Source organism: Enoplosus armatus, chromosome 23, assembly GCF_043641665.1.
Source record: "Enoplosus armatus isolate fEnoArm2 chromosome 23, fEnoArm2.hap1, whole genome shotgun sequence".
NCBI lineage: Eukaryota > Metazoa > Chordata > Actinopteri > Centrarchiformes > Enoplosidae > Enoplosus > Enoplosus armatus.
In genome coordinates this window covers 5074862-5081240 of record NC_092202.1, presented here as the reverse complement: position 1 = coordinate 5081240, position 6379 = coordinate 5074862, and positions in this window count along the sequence as shown.

Sequence of the window (6379 nt, the reverse complement as noted above, 5' to 3'; positions counted from 1 at the left end):
ATATGGAAGAAACACTGAAAAAAAAAATCGTAGCATTTTAATATCAGTCTGTTTGGTGTCCAGCAGTAGTTTATGTAAATTCTTTATTTGGTTGTGTTTGTGTATAAAATAATATGTGGTAGGATCTGGACAAATGGTGCAAAAATCACATATCTAGATCTAGTTTAATATAAAAGAACATGAGAAGAAAGACGAGTACTTGTGTGAGAAAGCTGATTAGATTCTGCCAAAGCATTTATGGATTAAGCTCTGGAGGTGCCACACGTGTGTCCTCCAGTCTCTGAAGCAAGTCAAGGGCCAACAGAGAGATGACCTTTGAACTCTTTCAGTCTTTGGTGTCCCAGATGTCACAGTTTCCCTTTGAGACAGTTAAATAAGACTCAAAGGAAGAGTTGTGTTTCAAAACTCTTCCTTTGAGTCTTATTTAGAGTTACTAAGAGTTAAAACATCAAAGTTTTTGGACATTTTTTCTAGTCACAGAACCAAATTCTCAATCCACAGATCCAGAGATGTTTCTGTTTTGAATCTTGTTTCTCAGTGTGATCGGTACTAGAGCTGCAACAGTTAGTCGATTAATTGATTAGTCCATCGACAGAAAATTAAGCTGCAACGTTTTTTTTGTGTCATTTTTCAAGCAAAAATACCAAACATTTTTTGGTTTCAGCTTCTAAAACGTGACAATTTGCTGTTTTTCTCATATGACAGTAAACTGAACAGACGTCACCATGGCCTCTGAATTCACAACACTAAACTATGAATTGAGAAAATAATTGGCAGATTAATAGATAATGAAAATAATCATTAGTTGCAGCCATAGTTGGGACAATATGTATTGTCACAATGAGCCACGGCGCCTGTAGAATCTGCTGCTGTTTTACCACATCTTTACTTTTTCTTCTGCCATTTTATGGTTTGCAACAACATCATAACTATCAGAGGTACTGTTCCGTCAGGTCATATCCATAATCACTAGAAATCGCAATGTATTTTCACACAGGAAACTTTTACTGTGTGCACATGCTTAGGATGCAGTAAGCCGCAGCATCATGTCCTTTTATTTTTCTTTATCTTTCTTTTCCTTTTTCCCCAACTCCTGTTAGGCTTTACCTCAACCCGTCTTAAACAAAAAGGTTTCCTCTGCTTGCCCCTCATTGAAAGCACTTTATGTTTGTAAGTTTTTACACATCCTCCTTTATCGCCCACCTTTTTTTTTGCTTTTAAATCTGTTTCATGACCTCCTAATTGAGAACAGACTGAGAAACCTCCCAGCTGTCACAGCTTTAGTAAGAGTCAGGGTTTGAGAGTTTATTATTTATAGAATTATTTCTTTCAGCTACATTTTTAATTGAACTTAAATAGACCTCAAGATCTGAAAACAGCCCACTTTGAGACACACATTTCTCCGTGGTTGTAGGTTGAGAAAACATACGTTAAATTTAGTCAGGACCGGCTGAAGGAGGAAAGAAAAAGTATCTGCTGTAGTATTTTCCTCTCCCCCTATATGATGCCGTTTGTCCAGATTTCCCTGTTGTCCAAAGAAAATCAAAACTCACCTGCGAGAACCTGCAACTCGCAGCAGTTTGCCCTCAATTTGTGCGTGTCAGATGAGATATCGCCCCTTTTCATAAGTCTTGTCTCTCGTCTTCTCATTTCCACCTCTTATTTCCCCATGTATCTATTCATGTCGAGGTTTCGTCTCATTGTGAGGTTTAATACGTTTTCCCGATCCCTTACTCTCATGCTCTGCCAAAGGTGTCTCAACATCTATTAAACGGACACTCCCATGACATCCATTTTAAAAAAGCTGCTCACAAGTAAAGGCCAGGCTACGTTTAAAACAGCCGAGCATGTTTCCAGCTGCAGATACGTTTCTCGCGGAGTGCATGGAGAGGTCCTGACCTCAGCCCATGAAAACTCCCCGTCTGTCGGCTCACCGGGCCTTTTTGCACCCATGTAGCGCCGGTTGGTAGCAGGTGATTTGTTGTTGTTGTGTTCAGACTCCAGCAGTGCCGAAAAAAAAAAAAAAAAGCCCTGTTATCCACTCGCAGCTCTTTGCAGCGGTGCACCTGTGCTGTTGTTGAACACTGTATTATTTTCTATAAGCACCATCCATAATTCACACGCTGTGGCATCAAATATTGAGCAGAGAGATGGAGCTGAGAGGTCAGGAGGCTTGCTTCTCATGTAAGGCCGATGTACCCTTTCACAAGCCCTCTTTTCTTTTTTTCTTTACTCACAACAGGGTTACTTCATTGCTAAGTTGCTTTTCTGCTGTGTTGTAAGCAAAACACAGTCTCTGTTCCCCGTTTTTTAGCTGGAATGTTTTGATTTATTTGTTTAGGTTTTAGAGCTGCACATTATAGTGGATAGATGAGTTCTCAAAACTGCTGTAATTTGTCAGTCAATGTGACAGGAAAGATCAGACATTTAAAAAAAAAAAAAAAAAATTTGTGGTGACAAAAGAAATTTTCTCGCACTCCACATTCAGAATCAGCACTGACTCCATGTTCTGTCACTGTACGGTGGTGTATTGTAATGTAAATCTGCAGTTACTGTATTGTACGCTCAGTCATGGTGAGGCTTCTGAAGACTACTCGATGAACGATTTGGCTTGAGGGAAGACAGTCAAAGAAGTGAGATGCCTCTTCTCTTCCAGGCGACAGAGAGAAGCTTTGTAAAGCCTTACATCAGTTAAACAAAGCCTTTTGTTTTCACTTTTGGTTCTACCATTTTCTTTCTGCTTCCTTTAGCTTCTTTTTTTTCAGGCAGTTTCTTCTCATTCCAGCTGAGTGGAAGTGTTGCTTTTGTTGTGTGCAATCTGTGACATCTTGCACTTGTTTAGGTTACCACCATCTCAGAAGCATTAAGAGCCTCCTCACGGCTCCCGCTACTGCATCATGATTTTTCCGATGGGCAAAGTCCTTTTGAGATTGTGTGGAAATGTTCCTTTACTTTAAAAATGAACTGATTCTGCTTGGTTTACTTTTTCTTTATGCACAGCCAAGGTCCTGCATAGGCCGTAACCTCGTTTCTTTAAGCAGTAAAAGTTACTTAATGTCAAGCTAATGGCACCAGCTACTACTTATGATGAACAAACTGTATGTACATAGATATAAATTTATATATGAATATATATAAATGGGTCTTTGCACAAGTTATCTTCATGTCCTCTCCATGTGATTTTAACAGGAAAAACAAAATGCGAAGGAAGATTCAGAAAAAAAAGACTTTATATATGCTTTACAATTCTTTGTCTCATTAACATTTTGCACTTATTTAAAGAGGCTTACTTCTGTTTCTGGGCTGACAGAGCTGTTTTCACGCTCGGCCAAGATATTGTACAATATGTATATGTATTTTTATTCATATGCATATAAATATATGTCTATGTAATCTGCCTCCTGTGTTCTGTTTTCTCACAACTAAAATCCAAGATGCATGTGTAGACAATTTTCTTTTAGATGCCAGCAAGAGAAAAATAAGTTATTTCACCATTCCCTTTACATTTGTAATGGCACAAATATGTGGGTGATGTGAATCTCAGAGGACTATTGTGTGAAAATACGAGTTTCTCTGTGTAATCATTCAACAAACATTACTTATTTCTGCATGTCTGAGCTCTTTTTGCTCACACTGAAGAGTTTTGAGACTTTTCTTGTTTTATTATAAACCTTGGCTTCTTTGTCCTTCCCATCAGAGTGGCAAAAACCATCAAGGCAATGGACATTTCACCATTTCAGATTATTCTGTGGGAGTATTGCCTTGAAATGCTTTGCACTTTTAATTCTGTTTTGGTTTGAATGGTGACACACAAAGACGAAATCAACCTGGAGCTTAATTAGATGAAAATATCTGAGTATACTTCACATACTGTGGAATGACCCTTGCCATTCTGCTTTATTGGGGATATTTTCATGGCAACAAATGTATTTTCTTAGAATGAAAAATGTGTCAATGAACAGGACTGCTGGTGGAACTACAAGTTTAACTGACTGCTCTGATCTCTTCATATGTAGAGTCTGTTCTGGTTGCCATCTGCAGGGCAGGAAAAGACCTTCTGGGGTTCAGAGCTGAATCCCCCCACACCATATTGTTCTGTTTTCACCCCACAATAATAGAATAGTTCCAAAAGTAAAAGTCACATACCAATTATTAGTACCAGTATTAGTTTTTGCATTTCCAGCACTTCTGAGGTACCGAAAAAGACTTGATGTGTGATCCTGTAGTTTTAAGGTGTCATTTTTGCACAGGACTACTACGACAGAACTACTACCTCAGCAGTGGTGGAAAGTAATGAAGTATATTTAATCAAGTGCTTTACTTCAGTAAAATTTTGAGGTAGTTGTACTTTATTTCCATTTTCTGCTATTTTACAGTCATACTCCAGTACATTTCAAAGGTTAATATTGTACTTTTTACTACTACTATGTATTTAATAACTTAAGTTACTTTACAGATTCAGATTAATAATACAAAATATACTCATTAAAAAAGTGTGATGTGTATTGATGTGATAATAGGACATTTCTGGTGACTATAAAATAATTAAAAATAGCCCCACCATTACCAGCTGCAACATTAAAGTGAACACATTAATGCATCAATAATTATAATCCAGTAATGTAATATACATTCTGAAATAGGCCATTAGTACTTTTACTTTTGGTACTTGAAGTATATTTTGATGCTAATACTTTTAAAATTCTGAATGCAGGACTTACTTGTAAAAGAGTATTTGTGTGGTATTGTTACTTTTAATCAAAAAAGATCTGAGTCCTTCTTCCACCACTGCAAAACATTGAACTGTGTCAAGGTTACATGTTACCTGGACTGACGCTGGCTGTGTGATGCTCTACCTCATTGTTCAAAAGAACAAAACATCTTAAATCAGTCAGCTAAATCACATTTTGATGATTTCTTACCAAGATTATAACAATGACGTGTCAAATGAAGAACAAGTCATGCATAAGTTTTACTAAGCTGTATAGGTAACACACTACATACAGTATATCCCCCTTGTTAGCCCAGACTTCAGCGAGGGGCACTTCTCCAAACTGGGACAATTGACCTGCAGGGTGCCAATTATAGTGATTGGCACCTTTATTTGAGCGAGGAAGAGGCGAGAGGGCCAGCAGAAAGGAGACCAGATGGGTGGCCTGTTTTAGAGGTGGGGAGGAGAGCAGGGAGGAGAGGAGGACCTGCCCTGCAGCAGAGGAAGAAACTGGTGGTAAACAGCTTCCAGTGAGGAGCGACAGAACTCAATTAATTGGGTTTTTATTGGTGGTTTTAATTGGTAATCTGTCACCAGCAGCCATATTAACCAATAAAATCAAGATTGTGCTTTAGCTCTGTGTGTGCAGCAGCACAGGGAGAGAAATACAAGGCAGTAGCTGTATTTTCCCTAAAATACAAAAGATAACTCAGTGGTCAAGGTAAAAACTAAATAATGTTAATAGTAATATATATTTTTAATTACATTTGAAGCAGAATGTGTTATGCTATTGTTTCCTTAAGATTTTCTACAAAGGACTTGATGTGTAACTATGATTTTATAGGAATGTTCTTAGAAAGGAAGGAAAATAGAGAACTGTTCAATTGGTACATTTCCAATTAATATCTAGTCTTTTAGTCAGTGCACAGCAGGTCAGCTGAAAATTAAAAAAAGAGACATTTTTCTACAGGCACGCATCCAGTTCAACATATATAAAGAATAAACCTAATAAACGTAATAATCAGTTAACAATAATAGAGTTATATGGACTTAAATTCCTTTGGAAATTGAAAATTGCTTAGAAACTCAACATAACCAACTAAACTCTAATAACTGACTCAGAAACTTGTCTCTATTTACCCTGTAAGTAGTATGAAATCACACATTTTTTTCCTGGAAACTTGCAAAGAAATGATTAGGAAATAACAGACGTGTGAAAGAAAGAGTTACTGCAGAATTCACTCTGCTACAAATGGAACAAAAATACCATTAACAGCCATTCATCCAGGAGTAAATGCACTTCATGCCTATTTGAAAATGAAAAACACATTTTTCTAGAATGCTAGAATGCTTCAAAATATTATTTTTTTGAATAAAATGAAATAAAATAATGATTCAATATTTAATCAGGAGGAATTCAGTTCATGCTACAAAGCGTTTGCATCAGCCATCATGCAAAGCAATCGTCACAATTCAGTACAACTACTCAGTGTCACTTTGACTGTATACATATATATATATATATATATATATATATATATATATATATATATATGTATATATTGACAGATCATTGACTATAAGGTACCAGTGTATAATTCAAACCCATATGTTGTTGTATGTTACATTTATGTTCAGTTTGGTAGAAAACAGAAAAACATTAGTTTA